This window comes from Pygoscelis adeliae, unplaced genomic scaffold, assembly GCF_000699105.1.
Source record: "Pygoscelis adeliae isolate BGI_AS28 unplaced genomic scaffold, ASM69910v1 Scaffold407, whole genome shotgun sequence".
Lineage (NCBI taxonomy): Eukaryota > Metazoa > Chordata > Aves > Sphenisciformes > Spheniscidae > Pygoscelis > Pygoscelis adeliae.
Window position 1 is genome coordinate 237,569 of NW_008825251.1, and position 7,494 is coordinate 245,062.

At 47.4% G+C, this 7,494-nt stretch overlaps 1 protein-coding gene across 1 annotated transcript in view; it reads left to right on the forward strand.

Annotated features, from left to right (window-relative positions):
• The first annotated feature begins 119 nt into the window (after positions 1-119).
• The window catches only part of LOC103921376 (rho GTPase-activating protein 39-like), a 55,723-nt gene continuing 48,348 nt past the window's right edge, over positions 120-7,494 (forward strand). The window contains exon 1 of the mRNA XM_009329326.1: positions 120-155. The gene's annotated coding sequence lies outside the window, so the exon portion shown is untranslated. The remainder of the gene's footprint in view (positions 156-7,494) is intronic.

Genomic DNA, 7,494 nt, shown 5'->3' on the forward strand with positions numbered 1-7,494 from the left:
GTCTGGCGGAGCGGCAGCTGGCAGCATCGCCCTCCCCGGAGAGTGTGGCCGGGCTCTGCCGGGTGCCCTCGCACCTCTGAAGACGAGCGGTTAATCAGAAGCACCCTCTGATTTTGTACCTGTGTCGGACCAGGCTCCGGGGTGGGTTGCAACGCGTAGGTTGCTCTCCGTCGCTTAAAAAAACAAACACAATTACAAAATGACAACGTGTTCCTGGTCAAGCACAGGAATGGCTGTTGCACTTAAGTTTGCTGGAGTGGGGTGAGGGTTCGCTCCTCACCTGGTAGCGGGTAGGGAGCCAGGATCACCTGTTGGCAGTGAAAATGGAGGGCCAGGTAGCCGGGCCAGTTTCCCAGGCTGCATCCTGTTTCCGACAGACGCAGGCAGATTTTATGGCTCTTCTCAATAACCTCATTCAGGGAGGATTCCTCCTGGTCGCTCTGTGCCTCAGCTCGTCGGCCAGAAGCGGTTGAATTAAGTTTGGCTCTGCTAGGAGGAAGGCACAGAGCCTGGCAAAAGCACTGTCCTCCCCATGGCTGATGCCAGTTGCTGTTGCGCTCTTTTGCCAGCATTTTTTTTTGTCCTAGATGAAAAGCTCGCAAGGATTTAACATTCCTGTGAGCGCGGCTCTCCCCAGGGGCACCAGATTTCAGCTGGCTTCTCACATTCTCTTTGTCTGGGGGAGAGGAGGGAGGGCTGTGCTGGCGTTTTGCCCAGTGCCTCGGTGATGGTGCAAGGTGTTTGGAATAATTTTTTATTTCTCTTGCGTTTTGAAGTTGTTTTTTTTTTTTTTCTTCTGTCTGTTCTGCATCTTCTCCAGCAGAATGCAGTTTGAGTTAGTCTGTAAGAAGGAGCCTCTCGGGAAGGAATTGCAAATCCCCCTGAGAGTGGATGTAGAATACCAGAATTCATCCAGAGCAAAATGATTAGCACAGCAGCACGCTCTTGGTCTGCCAGCAGCAGCAGCTCATAGCGGCTGCTTCGGCCCCCCTGCCTGTGACAGCCAAGGGCACTCGGCGCTCAGGGATCGAGGTTGCAGGTTGCTCACTTCAGGGGATAAACTGGAAAACCTGACAAAGCCATGTAGATTTGGGGCTATCGTTCCACTAGCCAGTGCAGAGGACTACAGAGCTTCTTGCACTGGATTTCAGCATAATTTTTCTAGTGTATCCCCACTGACGATCTCTTTGGTGCTTTTTGAGTTCGGTGTTTGCCGGGTTGATGAGACAGCTCTTTCCTATCAGTTGGATGGAGGCTATTTGGAGTGATGCTGAGATCACAGCGGTTTATAGGAATGCAGAATTTGAAGCCAGGTTTTTGGTTGGATAGTTCACATGCCTTCTGTATTCACAACAGGTTTCCTTAGCTGAAACAGATGTCTTGGCCTTAGCTGGGAGCACATAAGCTATAGGGAGATCTAAGTATACTGGCCTGGTGCGTTTTGTAACCAAGAGAACTTTATCATCCTTGTGATGGAAAAGGCTGCTTTCAGCCTGATGGTTGCTGGATCTGCAGCTGAAAACCTCATGAGAGACTTGCACACTTAATGTGCCAACAAGACACGCAGAATCTGGTTCACTGAACGCTGCCCTGCTTTAGGGGCACAAAAGGCAAATGCCTCCCATTCAACTGATTTACTTGATCTCTAGAAAAATGTCATGTGCCGTGGTGCAAAGATGAAAGGAGGAGAGACTGAGACTCCTGTAGTGAACTGCCTAATGGGTAAGAAAATCTTGCAGATTTCAATGTGTTTGTGTCTGAGCTTTGAGGCACTTTTTTTTTTTTTTTAATCAATCCTGCCATTCTTTTCGGGTTGGCTTCATAGGATTGGGGCAACCGCCTGCTGGCAACCAGGTAAAGTTTTGCAAACCAGGGAACAGTTTTTTCCCATAGACCCATGGAGGAAGAACTATTAGCATCGTTGAGGGACTGTGGGAAGGACTGTAAGATCTGAATCAGCTTTAATGGAATCACTTCTGTGATTAAAGATAGCGAAGCGTAAACTGCTGTAGGATTCTGGCTTTTTGGGCCATGAGGGTGGTTTTTTGGGTTTGTTTTTTTTTTCCACCCTGGCAGTGCAGTTTAATAAATATTCATGAACCCTTTCTTTGAAGTTGCAAAAGGATGTGTCATATCTATATTTCTTGATAGGTAAGTGCATTAGTAAGAATACTACTTGGTTGCCATTTTACCTCTGGAGAAGAAAGCTTTTCAGTTTCGACTTGCCATTTTAGCAGCATGTTTTTGGCTGTTTGAATTAAAGAGCCTGAGGACGTGAGCGGAGGGAGATCTCCCAGCCTGTGCCAGAAGTACTGGGGATTGCGGAATTCTTGTTAGCTGGGTGGGTAGAAGGACTGGGGATGGTACTGAGCGCACTTGTTCAGTGGGAAACCTGCTGGTCTGGCTGGCCATTTTGATTTGATTAATACAAAATATAAAGGATTCATACGCTTTATGTTCTGATTACGATGAAGACTCTCAATTTTGTTATTGAATCTCAGTACCTTGAGTATGAATTTGTTGCATATAGTTAATTCAGATTAATTCAGGCTTTAATTTGTCTTTGCCTGAATACTAGTTTCTGTGGTTTTCAGAAGCTTTAATTTAGAAAACTTCCACACTTCGTCAGCCTGCCCTGGAGCTGCTGATGGACTCCTTGTGCCTGAACTCAGTCGTGGCTTTGCAGCAAAGGGGTCTTCTAGTCTTGGCAGGGCATCTGAACCTTCTGCTGTTATTCAGCGCAGCGTCCCCCACATCCTCTGAACTGGGTCCATGTGCCCTGTTCTGGTTTACCCTCTTCTTAATAGGCTTAGATAAGGCCATGAATAAATGTCCTCTCTGTAGCTAGCTGTGACTGCAGGACAAGCTTCTGCTCCCAGCAGGTTGTCCTGCTCTCGTCTGCTGGATGAGCCTATTCCTGGATGAGCGTTGTGGTAACTCACTTAGTAAATGAGCTGGGGTAGTGAAGGTCTCTGTTTGCTCTCTGACGTCAGTGGAGACAAGTGCAGGTGGGAGAGGTTATCGGCAGCCTGACTTCTGCAACACACTCCTGGTGTCATCCCTGCTCCTCTGAACGTGCTGCTGGAGCTATCGGTGAACTTGCCAGGGCAGTTTCCTTGGGATGAAATGGTTCAGGGGTGAAAGCCCGAGTGGCTTTAAGTGAAACCAGGAGTGTGTTTTTGCTCCAGTAGCTCTGCTGGCAGAGGCAGAAGAGGGGTGATAAGCTGTGGAGGACAAGGTAGTCATCTTGTCCACCATCGCAGCCGTATCCTTTTTAAGCTGCTCCCATCAGTAGGCCCAGCATGGCCTGGAGCTAGCTCCTGAGGTGGAGTCGTGCCTTCAGTTACAGTGTTTGACTCTATGCAGATAGAGCCTGGTCCTTGGGAAACACCTTCAGACACATCAGTCTTCTGATGGAAACTAATCAGAAGTTCAAAGGAAAGAAGCAGCATTTCCTCCTTCCCTGTGGTCTCCTTTCCCAGTATTTCCATTCCTGTCGTACTACCCAAATGGCTTTCTCAGTGGATGATGCAATTAGGAGGAGATGCTTGCAAGCTCTCAGCAAATAAATATGTCAGAATTTGAAATGCTCCATTTAGGCTCCGTCAACTCTTCCCAGGTGGAGTGCAATTATTTGTGCCTTGTTGTGACGTGTACGCTCGTGTTTCTTTAAAAAGCCCTCCGGGCAGATTCGAATAGCTAATGAAGTGCCTCTTATTTTTAATAAAAATAAATTCCAGAGCAGACACTGGGATTTCGTTTTAGCTGGATTCATAGAGGGTTTCTGAGCTCTGCTGTCATTACTTACACATTTGATGTTCATTCCTGCCTTTGTCAAGGTGCGCAGAAAGGCAGTTCCCTGGTAGGAAAGACGGCTTTAATGATCAAGCAATTTCTTGTACTCTTTGATAGCTCAATCATGAGTGTCCACTGAAGCAAGCTGTCTGTCTGATTGTTTTTATGCTCTTCATGGGGAAGAGTAGTCTTCTGCTTTGGGCAATTTCTTAAAGGAGTCAGGTTTTGGAGTGTCAGGAAAGTATTAACTAAAGCAGCAGACATGAGGTCCATCTGGCTTGTACATCTGGAACGAGACACTGTGGGTCAAGAGAAAATTTTTTTGCACTTGGTCTTTGTCTCATGGGAGAATGGAAAAAAATACCATTATTTGGGATATATTCTCTCATCCTAATTACTGTTCCAAGTGTTTGAGGTTACTGATATAAGGAATAAGTGTTTTATATTTCCAGTTGAATATTGACCAGTGAATTCCAGTGGTGTCAACCATCCTCCAGCTACTCTCCCAAGCTTTTTTCTTTGTGTGTTGTCAGCTGCCATTTTTTGGTTATGCAATGCACAGAGCCAAAAGAGGTTTGGGAAGCTTATAATGAGGATGCTGAAGATACAGATTGCTTGTTTGCAACGAATCGTGGAGTCCTTTCCATCTCCCATGCTCCCCAGGGGAGCATTGGTATGGCTTGTGTAGCAGCTCGAGGAGTCGGGGTGTGTCTGGCCTCCTGCAGTTATGTGCTTCAGGCAAAAAGAAGGGACTCGGGTTGGACAATATCAACTTTAGAAAATTCCCCCTGAAAAAAGCAAGCTGAAAGACCAAAGCACTGGAGATGCTGAGATTTTTTTTTTTTCAGGCTCTTTTGTCTTTTTGGACTTAAGGTCTTGTATGAAATTCCACTGAGGGCTTTATGCTGCAGAGTGCTGGGGAACTTCTGAAATAGAGAGATCTGAATAAAATTATTCATTGGCATTTTCATCAGCCATCAGAGGCAAATAGAAGGCTGGATCTACATAGAGGATGTATTTTATTACCCCTCTCGTATTCTTCTTGTGCCCAGCTCCCTGAGCCAAGCTCTCACTGCACTTCGCCTTCCTCGATGGAAACTGCTCTGATGTGGGATGAAATGAAGATGATGGCGAGCGCCCCGTGCTCCCCGGACTTCCTGTGCGTTCCTGTTTCAGCCTGGAGCAGAGCAGTCCTGGGCCCCACTAAACTGACCTTTTTCTTACTCACAGGGTTTATGATCTACCAAAAACAAACAAGCCAAGCCAGGGGTGGGGTGGGGAACCAAACCTGTGCTGGGCTCATTTGTGTGTGTAACTTGGCAGATGTGGGACACTGCCAGAAGGCACTTTGCTTTGGCAGATGGGGCTGTTTCCTACCTGGGCAAAGAGGGTTGCTGCTTTCTGGCTGGAAACCTGTTACAGAGGCAGAAAAGACTCAGTGTAGTGGGATTTTGTGTCATCTTAGACATCATGAACTGGTGGCCCAGGGCCAGGTGCACTGTAGCAGGGATAACTTCTTTGTTCTGTAGATCTGGTTTTTCTGTTTGGTTTTGCTTGTGTTTATTTTTTTTCCCAGAAGAATGACAAGGAGGCTTACTGTCTCCATCACCAGTGACACCAAGAAAAAACCCTGCACAATGCTGCCCGACAAGTTGGGACTGAGCTCAGCAAATCCCCTTTAACCACATGGAGTTCAGCTGTCTTGGGTTTTTTTGACTCTGAGGCAGTGCAATGTCTTGCACGTGGGTTTTCATGTGTAGCAGCAGCCAGGGCTCAGTTTAGGAGAAGGATGAATTGGTGTAAAATATTTTCAGTAACAAAGTGAAGTCAGAGAAAAAGTTATCATGGGAGACTTTTATAGCTGAATAATTGAATACAGACCCAGGGCATGCAATGGGTGAGCAGTGCTGTGTAGCGTTGCCTGGAAAGATGCCCCTCCAGAGGCTGTGGCCAGACCAGGCGGTGGATGTTGGCCGCAGTTTTCGGTGCCTCTGCACCGGCTGCCGGGCCCTTGGGGTGGCTGGCTTGGTTTTACTGTTGGGACGCCGACGTGCTCCAGCCAACTGGTCCTGGCCACCCCAGCTGCTCCAGTGCCTGATCCTCACCCCCCTGCTAATCTGCTTGCTCAGTCACGCTCCCCCACGCAGCCTTATCTACTCTGGGCTTGTCCCCCATGTGCTTTTGGTGCTGTGTGGGAAATAGCAAGTGCAGGGTTGTTTCCAGAGATGGGGTAAGCTGCGGGTGGTCACACACTGTAATCCAGGCTCTGAGTCTCCCTTATATGCGTTTAAACAGTAACTCAAGGTCCAGCTGTTAGTTTCAACACGTTCAGTTTGTCGTAAAACTGTAAATGCTGTATTTGGTCCTCTTCTGGTCCAGTGACCATTTTCTCCTCATGTATATTGTAGTTCTTTGATAGTCCTTTGATAGCCACAAATATCCAGCTGTGTATCAGCCACACTGTCTAGCTCTTCTTTGCTCCTTAGCTATAGTAATTAGGTTTGGGATTTTTTTATTAGGCCTTCCAAGCATTGCTCTAAGCTATGGTGAGAGGAGAAGCTCCAAGTGTGTTACGAATTCTTGGTGATGAATCAACATCAAGTGAAGCAAAGAGAGATGGCAAAAGGGCTGTGAGCTGAGGTGCAGAGCCTGGAGTGCGGCCGGCATGGGAAGCGCTTAATGTATGCCTAAGGCCAAATGCTAAGCACGTTGTAGTATGGAGGTACATTTTAGCAGTAATTTATACCATCGTAATACAATGGATAGTTTGGCTGGGATACGGCTGAATTGCATTTAGCTGGTACAGTAAAATGAGTGTGAAGCAAAGTAGTGTTGGGGCTTGGGTCGGTGCTGTCCTTGGGCTCGCGCCTGCAGTCCTGCATTAGAGCACAAATGGCAGAAGAGTTGCAGTTTTGGCTTGTAAACTCCCTAGAAAGCTTGCCCCTGAAATAAGCTACTTCAATTTTCATGAAATTAGTTTTGAAATCACTGAAAATGAGGGTGAAAAGCAAGTGCCGTGGTCCTTTCTGTACTGTGGGCTTAGAAGCTGCTGAGGAAATGCCTGGTGAGTAGCTGGCGGTCTGACAACTCAGCCTAAATTCACTAAAGCTGTAATTTGAAATTATTCTAAAACACGGGTTTGAGGTTCTGGAGACTGAAGGCTTTTCCAAAGCAGAAGTCTGTTTTGGCGTGGCAATAAGCATAAAAGATAAGAAAGACAGTGATGGTCTTCTGGGGGTGAAGCTGTGCACTGTCACCCTTGTTTCTCCTGGCCCTGGGTCCCGTCACCAGAATGGCTGAGTTCACTAAAGCAAGAGGAACCTGGCTGCTTTTTAGTTAGCAAGCCGAATTAGCTCCATGTGAGATTTGAGGAGCTCCAGTGTCCTTGTGTGATGAGTGCTGGGGATGCACTGTGGGGAAGGAGCGTGAGGGGAGGACGCAGAGGGGACCCCCTCCTTCCAGCAGCAGCAAGTCATTGGATCTGCTCTGCTTTCAGTGTACCATGACGTTATCATCCAGTTCCCTCTCCCATGGTCCGTTGGGCCAGCTTTGGATGCCATGCTGCAGGGGTGACTTTGGGTACATTGTTGAGACTTTGGCCTTGAATGCCAAAACCCTTGTTTGGGTTGCTTTTGTTCTGGAAACAAGGAGGGCTGGATGAGTCTGGCAAAGGGGGAGATGTTGGTGATTTCAGCCTCC